Source organism: Pseudorca crassidens, chromosome 5 (assembly GCF_039906515.1).
Source record: "Pseudorca crassidens isolate mPseCra1 chromosome 5, mPseCra1.hap1, whole genome shotgun sequence".
NCBI classification, from domain to species: Eukaryota; Metazoa; Chordata; class Mammalia; order Artiodactyla; family Delphinidae; genus Pseudorca; species Pseudorca crassidens.
The window spans coordinates 87375416-87390311 of record NC_090300.1 but is presented as its reverse complement, the minus strand read 5'-3'; the positions used below and the strand labels follow the sequence as shown (position 1 = coordinate 87390311).

Genomic DNA, 14896 nt, shown 5'->3' with positions numbered 1-14896 from the left:
ATGTTGACAGTTTGAGGATCATGAAGAAATCCTGAATGGATAGAGGTGAGCCCTCAATTGGCCATGATGGGAGTATTAAACCATGGAAACCGGCAAACACTACAAATTAGGGTTTCCCTGGTCATATTCAGGAAAAATTCTGTCTGGGCATTGCCACAGACCCAGAGAAAAAAACCTACTTCTCAGACCTCTGGAACCATCTCTGTTCCAGAGAAAATCTCCAACAGAGACAGAGAGTCACAGAGCCTCAGCCCTGTAACCTTAATGCCAGGAAACTTCGAAAGCAATTTGGATCCAGGGTAAAAGTTCAGAGGCATTTTGATACGGTTTTTAAATGGCCTATATTCTTTTGGAAGAAGCCATGGCACATTTATCCCTTTTTATCATTGCAGAACCCCAGTTTGCCTTCTCTACTTATTGTCCTAAGAGGTTACATCAGATACACCAGATGTAAATGCTAGGTACAAGAGACACTGACCTATACAAGAGAGGGGACACAAAGAAGATGAAGAAAGGATGAAATATTATTTCGTAGTTTAAAAATACTGAGAAGGGTTTCCATAGAGAATGAGTATCAAGTAATGTGAGATTAAAAACCAATCACCAGGGTGAGACTCGGGTGCAATAGTAGAAGCATACACACACACACAAACACACGTACACACACACAAACACACGTACACACACAGTGCATTAAGAAAGTCCTACTTTATAAATCTTCATAAATCAGCTAGATGATCTCCCTACCCCCAACCCAGATTCCTAGACTGTGCAATTGTTACACAAGAGATTAAAACAATTATATGTGATACTCAATTAAACATGTATACTTCCAGTGAGTGACAGATTTACCTTCTTTTTCCCCCTTTTTTATTAGAGGCAGCCCAGAGATAAAACCTTCAAGTTATGAGTACTTATACCCTGCTGAGAAAAGTGAAAGAGTGCTACACTCAGAAGGACTTATCAAGCCCTGAAATTGTGAAGTCAACACTTAAGACTTTTTTTTATTATTATTTTCCCCAACACTAGCAGTTTCCCAGCTTGTTCCCAGAGGGAGATAAACAAACAGTATGTACCTGCATTTTAATGGGAATAAACAGGACTGGCTCATTCACTTTTTTTACTACACTGGCTTCAGATTTCTAAACCAGAGGGTTACAGTGAAAAGTGCATGTGTCATGGACAGTGGAAACCTACAAGGTAGGTAACATTTTCTGTTATTATGGATGGGGTTTTGGCATAAATGGGATCATAACATTTTGTAAACAGAACTTAACAGCTTAGAATACTCTTTCAGATGGCACTAGGAAATGGGGAAGCCACTAGATGCCTTCTGAGGCTCCTGTTAAATGAGATGCTTTCTCCTATACTTTCAGTGGAACACAAGAATCAAGAACCACTGGCTTTCCTGGAGCAGTGTTCATCCTAGCTTCAATATGGGCTATCTGGCAACACTGCTTAAGGTTGGAGCAGGAAGAGCTGAGTTTGTTAGGAAGCCTCAAATTTATTTTTCTAAGATGTATGGATTTATCTGGGCTCCATGGACACCTAAAACATACATCTCAAACTTTAGACTGCATAAGAATCAGCTGTAGGACTTCTTAAAATGCAAATTCCTACATTCCATGCAAAGTGACTGTTCTGATGGGTTAGGGATGAGAATCAGGAGTCTGTGTTTTCTTTATTTATTTATGTTCTAAATGCCTAATTAAATCTTTTTAAAAATGTATTCATTTTTTAATACAGCTGGTTCTTATTAGTTACCTATTTTATACATATCAGTATATATATACATATCTAAACCAATCTTCCCAATTCATAGCCCACCATCACCCCCCACCCCCTGCTTTCCCACCTTGGTGTCCATACATTTGTTCTCTACATCTGTGTCTCTGTTTCTACTTTGCAAACTGGTTCATCTGTACGATTTTTCTAGATTCCACATATATGCATTAATATACGATATTTTTCTCTTTCTGACTTACTTCACTCTGTATGACAGTCTCTAGGTCCATCCACATCTCTACAAATGACCCTATTTCGTTCCTTTTTATAGCTGAGTAATATTCCATTGTAAATATGTACTACATCTTCTTTATCCATTTGTCCATTGAAGGGCATTAAGGCTGCTTCCATGACCTGGATATTGTAAATAGTGCTGCCATGAACATTGGGGTGCATGTGTCTTTTTGAATTATGGTTTTCTCTGGGTATATGCCCAGTAGTGGGACCGCTGGGTCACATGGTAGTTCTAGTTTTAGTTTTTTAAGGAACCTCCATACTGTTCTCCATAGTGGCTGTATCAATTCACATTCCCACCAACCATGCAAGAGAGTCCCCTTTTCTCCATATCCTCTCCACCATTTGTCGTTTGTGGATTTTCTGATGATGCCCATTCCAACCGGTGTGAGGTGATACCTCATTGTAGTTTTGATTTGCATTTCTCTCATAATTAGTGATGTTGAGCATCTTTTCATGTGCCTCTTGGCCATCTGTATGTCTTCTTTGGAGAAATGCCTATTTAGGTCTTCAGCCCATTTTTTGATTGGATTGTTTGCTTTTTGATATTGAGCTCCATGAGCTGTTTACATATTTTGGAGATTCATCCTTTGTCCATTGATTCATTTGCAAATACTTTTTCCCATTATGAGGGCCGTCTTTTCGTCTTGTTTATAGTTCCCTTGGCTGTGAAAAAGCTTTTAAGTTTCATTAGGTCCCATTTGTTTATTTTTGGTTTTATTTCCATTACTCTAGGAGGTTGGTCAAAAAGGATCTTGTGGGCTTCCCTGGTGGTGCAGTGGTTGAGGGTCCACCTGCCAATGCAGGGGACGCGGGTTCGTGCCCTGGTCCAGGAGGATCCCACATGCCTCAGAGTGGCTGGGCCCATGAGCCATGGCCACTGAGCCTGTGCTCCGCAACGGGAGAGGCCACAGCAGTGAGAGGCCCACGTACCGAAAAAAAAAAAAAAAAAAAAAAAGGATCTTGCTGTGATTTATGTCCAACAGTGTTCTTCCTATGTTTTCCTCCAAGAGTTTTATAGTGTCTGGTCTTACATTTAGGTCTTTAATACATTTTGAGTTTATTTTTGTGTATGGTGTTAGGGAGTATTCTAATTTCATTCTTTTACATGTAGTTTTCCAGTTTTCCCAGCACCACTTATTGAAGAGACTGTCTTTTCTCCACTGTATAGTCCTGCCTCCTTTGTCATAGACTAGTTGACCATAGATGTGTGGGTTTATCTCTGGGTTTTCTATCCTGTTCTATTGATCTATATTTCTGTTTTTGTGCCAGTACCATAGTATCTTGATTACTGTAGCTTTGTGGTATAGTCTGAAGTCAGGGAGTCTGATTCTCCAGTTCCGTTTTTTCCACTCAAGAGTGCTTTGGCTATTCAGGGTCTTTTGGGTCTCCATACAAATTTTAAGATTTTTTTGTTCTAGTTCTGTAAAAAATGCCAGTGGTAATTTGATAGGGATTGAACTGAATCTGTAGATTGCTTTGGGTAGTACAGTCATTTTCACAATATTGATTCTTCCAATCCAAGAATATGGTATATCTCTCCATCTGTTTGTACCATTTTTAATTTCTTTCATCAGTGTCTTATAGTTTTCTGCATACAGAAAACTATAAACTTTTGTCTCCCTAGGTAGGCTTATTCTTAGGTATTTTATTCTTTTTGTTGCGATGGTAAACGTGAGTGTTTCCTTAATTTCTCTTTCAGATTTTTCATCGTCAGTGTATAGGAATGCAAAGATTTCTGTGCATTAATTTTGTATCCTGCAACTTTACCAAATTCACTGATTAGCTCTAGTAGTTTTCTGGTAGCATCTTTAGGATTCTCTAAGTGTAGCATCATGTCATCTGCAAACAGTGGCAAATTTACATCTTCTTTTCCAATTTGTATTCCTTATATTTCTTTTTCTTCTCTGATTGCTGTGGCTAGGACTTCCAAAACTATGTTGAATAACAGTGGTGAGAGAGGACATCCTTGTCTTGTTCCTGATCTTAGAGGAAATGCTTTCAGCTTTTCACCATGGAGAATGATGTTTGCTGTGGGTTTGTCGTATACGGCCTTCATTATGTTGAGGTAGGTTCCCTCTATGCCCACTTTCTGGAGAGTTTTTATCATAAATTGCTGTTGAATTTTGTCAAAAGCTTTTCTGCATGTATTGGGATGATCATATGGTTTTATTCTTCAGTTTGTTAATGTGGTGTATCACATTGATTGATTTGCGTACATTGAAGAATCTTTGCATCACTGGGATAAATCCCACTTGCTCATGGTGTATGATCCTTTTAATGTGTTGTTGGATTCTGTATGCTAGTATTTTGTTGAGGATTTTTGCATCTATATTCATCAGTGATATTGGTCTGTATTTTCTTTTTTGGTAGTATCTTTGTCTGGTTTTGGTATCAGGGTGATGGTGGCCTTGTAGAATGAGTGTAGGAGTGTTCCTTCCTCTGCAGTTTTTTGGAAGAGTTTGAAAAGGACGGGTGTCTCTAAATGTTTGATAGAATTCACCTGTGAAGGCATCTGGTCCTGAATTTTTGCTTGTTGGAAGATTTTTAATCACAGTTTGAATTTCACTGCTTGTGATCAGTCTGTTCATATTTTCTATTTCTTCCTGGCAGTCTTGGAAGGTTATACCTTTCTGAGAATTTGTCCACTTCTTCCAGGTTGTCCATTTTACTGGCATAGAGTTGCTTGTAGTAGTTTCTTAGGATGCTTTGTATTTCTGCGGTGTCCGTTGTAACTTCTCCTTTTTCATTTCTAGTTTTATTGATTTGAGTCCTCTCCCTCTTATTCTGGATAAGTCTGGCTAAAGGTTTATCAATTTTGTTTATCTCCTCAAAGTATCAGCTTTTAGTTTTATTGATCTTTGCTATTGTTTCTTTGTTTCTATCTCATTTATTTCTGATCTGATCTTTATGATTTCTTTCTTTCTACTCACTTTGTGTTTTGTTTGTTCTTCTTTCTCTAGTTCCTTTAGGTTAAGGTTATATTGTTTGAGATTTTTCTTGTTTCTTGAGGTAGGATTGTATTGCTATAAACTTCCCTTTTAGAACTGTTTTTTTTTTTGCATCCCAGAGGTTTTGGATCATCGTGTATTCGTTTTCATTTCTCTCTAGGTATTTTTTGCTTTCCTGTAATTTCTTCAGTGATCTCTTGGTTATTTAGTAACGTACTGTTTAGTCTCCATGTGTTTGTGTTTTTTACATTTTTTTTCTCAGTAACTGATTTCTAATCTCATAGCATTGTGGTCGGAAAAGATGCTTGATATGGTTTCAATTTTCTTAAATTTATCTAGGCTTAATTTGTGACCCAAGATGTGATCTATCCCAGAGAACGTTCCATGTGTACTTGAGAAGAAAGAGTAATCTGCTCTTTTCAGATGGAATGTCCTATAAATATCAATTAAATCTATCTGGTCTATTGTGTCATTTAAAACTTGTGTTTCCATATCAGTTTTCTGTCTGGATGATCTGTCCTTTGGTGTAACTAAGGTGTTAAACTCCCCCACTATTATTGTATTACTGTGGATTTCCTCTTTTATAGCTGTTAGCATTTGCCTGATGTATTGAGGTGCTCCTATGTTGGGTGTATAAATATTTATAATTGTTATATATTCTACTTGGATTGATCTCTTGATCATTATGTAGTTTCCTTCCTTGTCTCGTGTAACATTCTTTATTTTAAAATCTATTTTATCTGATAGGAGTATTGCTACTCCAGCTTTCTTTTGATTTCCATTTGCATGGAATACCTTTTTCCATCCCCTCACTTTCAGTCTGTATGTGTACCTAGGTCTGAAGTGGGTCTCTTGTAGACAGCATATATATGGCTCCTGTTTTTGTATCCATTCATTCAGTGAGCCTGTGTCTTTTGATTGGAGTATTTAATCCATTCACATTTAAGGTAATTCTCAATATGTATGTTCCTATTACCATTTTCTTAATTGTTTTTGGTTTGTTTTTGTAGGTCCTTTTCCTCTCTTGTGTTTCCCACTTAGAGAAGTTCCATTAGCATTTGTTGTAGAGCTGGTTTGGTGGTGCTGAATTCTCTTAGCTTTTCTTGTCTGTAAAGCTTTTGATATCTCCGTAGAATCTGAATGAGATCCTTGCCGGTAGAGTAATCTTGGTTGTAGGTTCTTACTTTTCATCACTTTAAATATATCTTGCCACTCCCTTCTGGCTTGGAGAGTTTCTGCTGAGAAATGAGCTGTTAACATTATGGGAGTTCCCTTGTATGTTATTCGCCATTTTTCCTTTGTTGCTTTTAATAATCTTTCTTTGTCTTTAATTTTTGTCAGTTTGACTACTACGTGCCTTGGCATGTTTTTCCTTTGGTTTATCCTGCCTGGGACTCTCTACACTTCCTGTACTTGCGTGGCTATTTCCTTTCCCATGTTATGGAAGTTTTCGACTATAATCTCTTCAAATATTTTCTCAGGTCATTTCTCTCTCTCTTCTCCTTCTGGGACCCCTATAATGCGTATGTTGGTGTGTTTAATGTTGTCCCGGAGGTCTCTTAGGCTGTCTTCCTTTCTTTTCATTCCTTTTTCTTTATTCTGTTCTGTGGCAGTGAATTCTACCATTCTGTCTGCCAGGTCACTTACCCTTTCTTCTGCCTTAGTTATTCTGCTATTGATTCCTTCTAGCGTATTTTTCATTTCAGTTATTGTATTGTTCATCTCTGTTTTTTCTTTAATTTTTCTAGGTGTTTGTTCTTTAATTCTTCTAGGTCTTTGTTAAACTTTTCTTTCATCTTCTCGATGTTTGCCTCCATTCTTTTTCCGAGGTCCTGGATCATCTTCACTATTATTATTCTGAATTCTTTTTCTGGAAGGTTGCCTATCTCCACTTCATTTAGTTGTTTTCCTGGGGTTTTATCTTGTTCCTTCATCTGGTACATAGTCCTCTGCCTTTTCATTTTGTCTGTTTTTCTGTGAATTCCACAGGCTGCAGGACTGTAGTTCTTCTTGTTTCTGCTGTCTGCCCTCTGGTGGATGAGGCTATCTAAGAGGTTTGTGCAAGCTTCCTGATGGGAGGGACTGGTGGTGGGTAGAGCTGGGTGTTGCCCTAGCAGGCAGAGCTCAGTAAAAACTTTAGTCTGTTTGTCTTCTGATGCGTGGGGCTTAGTTCCCTCCTGTTGGTTTTTTGGCCTGATGCGACCCAGCACTGGAGCCCATGGGCTCCTTGGTGGGGCTAATGGTGGACTCTGGGAGGGCTTATGCCAAGGTGTACTTCCCAGAACTTCTGCTGTCAGTGTCCTTGTCCCCACAGTGAGCCACAGCTGTCGCCGACCTCTGCAAGAGACCATCCAACTCTAGCAGGTAGGCCTGGTTCAGCTCCTTTCCCCTGGGTCCTGATGTGCACACTACTTTGTGTGTGCCCTCCAATAGTGGAGTCTCTGTTTCCCCCAGTCCTGTCGAAGTCCTGCAATCAAATCCCTCTAGCCTTGAAAGTCTGATTCTCTTGGAATTCCTCCTCCCGCTGCCGGACCCCCAGGTTGGGAAGCCTGACGTGGGGCTCAGAACCTTCAATCCAGTGGGTGGACTTCTGTGATATAAGTGTTCTCCAGCTGGTGAATCACCCACCCAGTGGTTATGGAATTTGATTTTATTGTGATTGCACCCCACCTACCATCTCATTGTGGCTTCTCCTTTGTCTTTGGATGTGGGGTATCTTTTCTGGTGAGTTCCAGTGTCTTCCTGTCGATGACTGTTCAGCAGTTAGTTGTTATTCCAGTGCTGTTGTAAGAGGGAGTGAGCGCCTGTCCTTCTACTCTGCCATCTTGAACCAATCTCCACGAATCTGCGTTTTAATAAGCCAGCACCCTAGTAGATTCTGATGACATGTTCCAATGGGCACACACTGAGAAACAGTCTATAAACAGGTTTCAGGAAGTCTGTGAATGCCTGATTGAATGCAATAGTTACTGAATAGAATTGTTATGACCTCACATTTTTTGGAATTCCTAAATGGGTCTGCACCAGGGATTCCGCTCAACTTTTGGATCCTAACAAGCCTCACCAAGTCCCAGGGGCAAACTGGCAGCTTAGCTTGAGAAATGAAACTCATTCCTCTGTGGTCTGGTTTCTTGGTTTAGCTGCTCTGCTCTGAATTTGGCTTTCTTTGCTGTCTCACTGTCCCAAAATTCCTGCATGATATTTCTGCAGTTAGCCAATGACGTATTTCAGGGCTTATCAGGGGCATCTATGGCCACGTTTTCTAAAATATGGAAGTCTTTAGAAAGAATGGTAAATGTTAAAAATGTCCAAAGAACAGCTCTGGATTCTATTCAACCATATCCTGATTGTTTGGTTCTAGAATCAGATTTAACTCCTCCATCACTTACTTATACATTGTGTACTTGATGTGTGATATCCAGGTACTTAATGGCCACAGGCTTTAGCTTTATAATCTGTAAAACAGAGTCAAAAATATCTGTTTAAATTTCTAAATTACCATGAGGAAAAATGAGATAACAGACATAAACTTAAAAAACAACTTTTTTTAATATTCTATTATAGCAAGGTTTTTTTTTTTGTAACAAAAACATTAGCATGGCTTCTGTGACCTGATGAGTATTAGATCCATGAGAACACATGACATTACACTAAATATAATATAATAACTCATGAGCCAAACAAAGGCTTTAATAGAGCCTTTTTGATTGTTCCTATCTGTGAGAGGTGGCTTGAGAACCACCTTTTTTCTGTGATGGGAACATAGGAGTAACCACAAGTTGGAAGGAAATGGAACAAGAACAGGTATAGGAGGAAATATCAGACATCTGTTTTTTTAATTTATTTTATTGAAATATAGTTGATTTACAATGTTGTGTTAATTTCTACTGTACAGCAAAGTGATTCAGTTATGGATGTGTGTGTGTATGTATATATATATATATATATATATATATATACACACACACACATATATATTCTTTTTCATATTCTTTTCCACTATGGTTTATCACACAATATTGAATATAGTTCCCTGTGCTATACAGTAGTACCTTGTTGTTTATCCATTCTAAGTATAATAGTTTGCATCTGCTAACCCCAAACTCCCAACCCATCCCTCCCCCAGCCCACTCCCCCTTGGCAACCACAAGTCTCTTCTCTATGATCAGACATCTATTCTTAACCCTAGCATTCAATCTGCTTCATTTTAATCATCTGCCTCTCTGCCCAACCATCCTCATCACCTTTTTGAATTCCAGTGCTCCCTAGATTTTTCCAGCTTCTTCAGTAACCTTTCCTTCATTTCCTCCTCTCCACCTGAGTCTTTTTCTTTTCCAGTTTCACTCTTGTTCCCTTTATTTCTCAATATGCTAGGGGAATGAAGTTAGAATGAGTTGGAAAATATGAATGCATGGGAAAATATTGTCAATAAGTGACCCCTGGAAAGATGGGAAATTAACGAAGAGAAGTAAGTACATGAGTCAGCAAATGTGGGTAAATAGAGTTTCTGCCCACCCCCCATGTCTGCTACAACTTTGGTAATGGTTAGTGCTATGTCATTCTCCTCTGGTTTACAAGGAGTTTTCTTATGAAGCAATTAAGATACTGGAATAGATGATCACTAAGAACCTTTTCAGCTCTGAAAGGCTGGCTGATGAACAAAGCTGTCCAAGCTAGAGACTAATTGCCAGTCTAATTTCTTTTACCTGGTAAATGAAATAGGCTTATACTAGTACCAGAGGTGTTTCCACTACCAGTTAATTAGATAACTGTTGTAGTGATATACCAAGCACTGCGCTGTGACAGAAGAACCCTATGGTAGATAATTAGTTTCTTGTGCAATTAGAAATGAGGATGAAGGTGATGTTAAATTTTTTTATTTTTATGCTTTAGTGTTTTTAAAACACTTTCATACACATGAACTCACTAAGTCCTCATTAAAATCATGAGCTACAGGCACTATTTTCACATTTTACAAAATAAGAGTTCTGAGCTTGCAATCATTTGATTTGTTCTAGGTTGACTGGGAACTATAAGGCAATCTCCTATCTCCCATGAAAGGTGAAGTGATCCTTGATTGTCTCAGTTTTTCCTCTGCTGTTCGGGTAACTGGAGGCTTTGAACTCAATCTCTTGCTCAAAGTTTCCATCTATGGAGTTATTTGTCACAAGAGGCATAAAGCTTGGAATCATTAATTGCCTTGGAAAAGCAGGGTATCATTTGTCTTGTAATGTGATGATTTTTAAGATTTAAATGAAATTCTTCTTATCTGAAAGACTTGATGAACCTTGTAAAAGATTTTATATTTACAAAAAGAATGCTTATTACAAGGTAGATTCTGTGCTAGATAACGGTGATTCCCTTTTGCAACAACATATTTCATTTGGGGATTGGAACTAGCTCGAATTCATATTAAAAACAGAAGCTGGAGAAGACTTGAAAGCCTGGCCACCAGAATGTAGGAAAATATACCGAAATCTTTCCACTCTTCAGCCCACACCATCCAGCCATTATGGTGAAAGGAAGAATACAAAACCATGAAAGCAAAACATTAAAACCATGGCTGAAACAACAAGATAATAACTGTAATACTCTAGGCATGAATTCCATGTCATACTATCACCAGCTACATAATCTTCTCTTTGCTGACCCCAGTTCATCCCACACCCACTCTTTTAGTGGTGCACAGCATTTCCTTTAATAGCTAAGCCACACTGAGTTTTCAGACAGAAAGCTGAAAAGCTTTTATAGCTGCATTCAGGTTGCAACTGGAACTGGCCCTTCCTATAGCTTACCAGTTAAAGCAAGCCCCCTCCTACTAGAAAGATGTCAGCATAAAGAAACACATCACACTAGGAAGAAGTGGTGGAAATGAGAGAGATAAGGGATGAGAAGTGATGACAGCTTAGCCCTTAGGAAATGGATGCAACATCTCACTGCCTAAATCAGCGTATATCAAGCTGAAGATGGCCAAATGCACATGGTCACCATGTGAAACCAAGAGAGAAATGCAGAAAGCAGTCTAGGAACAATGCTGACAGTTGAAGAGACACGCAGAGGAAAGCTATTTTCTTTTTCAACTTCTGTGGTTCTCAAGCACCACACTCTCAAGGAATCAAACTGCGGTGCTGATGTGGGGCATTCTTAAGTGACCTCTCCCAGCCATCCCTCCACCTTGCCTTATGCTCAACGAATCATTGTTCAAGGTTCAGATTTGGTGCAATATAAAAAGGGGCTTATAAAGAATATTAGAGACAATCAATGTTCTTGGCATTAAAGTAGATTTGGGGGAATATACACTTCTCTGCTGGTCTTTGGCTCTGTTACTCTGTTAAATTAATTAAACAAGGAAGCCATTAGACTGAGATGGCTCTAATGCCAAGGCGTTCGAGTTTGGTCTGGTAACAAATCAAAATCTAAGCCTGTAAATATCAAGGTTAGGAGACTGAAACCTAAGGACAACCAATCACAAGCAGCACTAGGTTTCAAGGTAGAGCCAATCAATAACCTCCTTACTTTACTTCTGCCTTTTCTCTATATAAGTTTTTCTCCAGCTCCATTAGACGGAGTGCTTCTGACCACGTCTGGTTTAGCGCTGCCCAATGAAAATCAATTTTTGCTCAAATAAATTCTTAAAATTTTAAAATGCCTCAGTTATATGTTAAGTACTCTACAAGCCATTCGTCACTCTTCCTCTTCTCTTCTGAGTGACCGTGGAATGACTGGTACAGGCCGTGTTGCCCAGGCTCCCCTATCAGCTGAGTTCATCCATTCAGTGAGAAGCACTGGCAGAAAATGAGAGGATAGGGGCATGGAAGAGGTCAGGTTGTCTCTCACCCTTTGTCTCTGCCTTGGTCCCCATCTTTGGCTGTAACTACCTCTCCTCCAGAGATCAATCCCTTGGCCCTGGTAACCCTAATCCTTCCCACTGTCTCTGTAGTTGATGCTAATCTCTGGGTTACCTCAATGTCCTCTGATTGGCTTCTCACAATTCTGTCACCTGTGTAACAAATTTTTTGGATTTAATTTCCTTTATTCAAATGATTTGAGGGATTTATGTTTCCCTGGTTGTGCCTTCACTGATTCAACCATCTTTTTTTCAGACTTTCTCGTATTAAAATCTATGTTAATATTTCTAATGAAATCATTTGGTCATATTAGTATTAATTAATTTAACACAAATATAGTTAAATTAAATAGCCAATATATACAATCTAACTATAACTCTAAACACTTTTGCTACTAGTAGGTACTCGAGGAGAAAAGTTCCACCCATAGTTACGGTGGTGTTAGGTTCCATCTTATCATAGCAACTAGAATAACTTCTGGCTCTAGTAAGTCCTCTGTAAATATTTGATTATGACCTTGTCTTATCCATCTCCTTATCCACAGAACCTAATTTAGTGTCCGACTATCCATAAGTATTTGTTGACATGAATTGACAATAATTCTACTAAACCCATTAATTTCATGCAAATTTACCAGTGGGCAGATGGAAATATTTGAGTACTGTCTCAAGTAGATCATAATTAGTAAGAGCACTGGTTTTATTTCTCCCCAATATACTACCTAAGCCATCCTGTTCATTTTCAGGGATTTTTATTTCCGATATTGTTGCCAGGATAAAATTTCAATTTTCTATGAAAATTATATTGGGTCACAAAGAGAATTTAGGAACAAAAAAACAGAAGGAATCTTTCCTTTTTAGAATCTGACTTATGTAGTCAAAATACAAAGCCAGTGCCTGCCTCGGGTAAAATTTTAAAGGGGTTGAAGTGTATCTTTCTTCCTCTCCCTTCTTTCGTTCCTTCTTCCCAGCAATCTTCTCCTTTAGTCACCCTCTCTCCAGGTGCTCCCTCATTCAAGATCTCACCTTCTCGGGCTCCCACACCCATTCTGGCTATATCCTTGCTAACTTTGATTACCTCCCAAAAGCCTTCCATTGCCTAGGTTTTTCATTGTCATTGTCTCTCATTCTGTTACTCTCTTAACCTGGGGAGCCAGCTGTCGGCACCTCCTAAGAGGTCCTTGAAATTAAAGGGAGACTAGAGGCCATTCAAAATTTCTCTGTTCCAAATAACAAGTGCTTTTAAGCAGCAGTTTTCTGACAGATCTCTCTCTCTCTCTCTCTCTCTCTCTCTCTCTCCCTCTCATACATACAACATACACACACACACACACACACACACACACACACACACACACACACACACACAATCTGGGTTCCATCACCCACCCCTGATGCTACCCTTGTCTCTGTTTGCCTTTGCCATCCTGGAAAGATCAGGATGGCTTTGGACCGCATGAATGCAGACTCTAGGCATGGAATTTATAACTTTGTCCTTGTCACTCCTCCTTCCAAATGTTTCACCTCCAATATTCACATAGAGCCAGCTGCTTCAAGTTGCAGACAACATCATTTTTTTAAATTACAGTGCCAGGCAATCATGGTTTACAAACTAGTATGAAGTATACATACTCACCTTACTCAGCTAGATCGGATAAGCTACAACTCTACAGACTCAGCGTATTAAGTTAAAGATTGCTTAAAGCGCTGTGCCAACTCTTCAAAGCCTTCTCTATTTCACTTTCTAGACAGGGCAGCAGATTTTCTAACCAAATCATTTGGATTGTTCTCTTCTCAGTACAATCTTAAGTCCTCTATTCCAATATTAAACCAACTATTTCAGATTATTCTTAATAGTAAGAACCTCTGGTTCTTCAGAGCACTCGGAAACTGAGAGCCAGGGGAACCGTACATTCATGCCAGATGGGCATATGGGCATCTCCTGAGCACTAGTACAAGACCCAGGCCTTTTTCTCAAGTAGATGCAGTCTAGTGGGCAGACACATGCTTGGCCAGCTTTATTATAAAATGATGGATGCTATTGTTTTAATATATACAGATGGATAAAGACAGAAGTATATTTCTATTTTTATATCTATTTACCCACCTATCTAACTGCCTAGAAAGTAATTAGTTCTTCCTAAAGAATTACAGGAAGATGGCATTTAAAATAGGGCATGAAGAATAAATTAAATTTCACCAGTCAGAAAAAGCAGTCAGGTTATTACACAAGAAGGAACACTGTGAGAAATGGCTTGGAGATACAGACAAAAATGACTTATGCAGGTAAGCAGAAGCCATCTGGTATGGAAGGACAGGAATGAAAGAATGAGAAAAGATGATGTTGAAAAGGTAAGAATGGGGAGTAAAATGTTAAAAAACAAAACACATGGACTTTCCTTTGTAAGCATTTCCATGAGACCAAATTCAGGGAGATCAGAAGGGAAGACATCACCGTTCATAATGAGATATGATGACAATTGTGGCTGTAGGGCTAAAAAGGAAAAAATAGATTTCATGTTCTTTTGGGAGGGAGAAGCTCCAAAAGCTGGTGACCAATGTGTTGTGTAGTTTAAAGCAGAAGAATGAGAACCTCAAAATGCCTCCACAGTTGCAAGTTTTCATGCCTGAATGAAAGAGTATTATTAACTTAGATTGGGCACTCTAGCCAAAAGGCAGATATATGGGCAGAGGTAATGTTTATGTAGAGATGTGTTATGTAGAAAAGGAAATTTAGAGAAGTTTCCACCAAGAACCTAGAAATCTGGGTGGGAGTTTCTATTAGAAAATCAAAGCTCATTAGAAATTACTGTTGAGATGTATGCTAGTGAGTCATCAGTGTTTTTCCAGGGTTAAAGCTATAGGAAGTCTGGCGCTGAGTGGGAAGAAGGCTGAGCAGGAAAGCTTCAGCAGCATCTACATTTTTTCTTTTTTTAATTTATTTATTTTAGTTATTTATTTTTGACTGAGTTGGGTCTTCGTTGCTGCGTGCGGGCTTTCTCTAGTTGCAGAGAGCGGGGGCTGCTCTTCATTGCAGTGGGTGGGCTTCTCACTGCAGTGGTTTCTCTTGTCGCGGAGC

General features: G+C 39.0%; 1 protein-coding gene across 4 annotated transcripts in view; it reads right to left on the bottom strand.

The window, feature by feature from the left end:
* Positions 1-14896, bottom strand: part of LSAMP (limbic system associated membrane protein) — a 652751-nt gene that overhangs the window by 391264 nt on the left and 246591 nt on the right. The gene's annotated exons all lie outside the window — the stretch shown is intronic.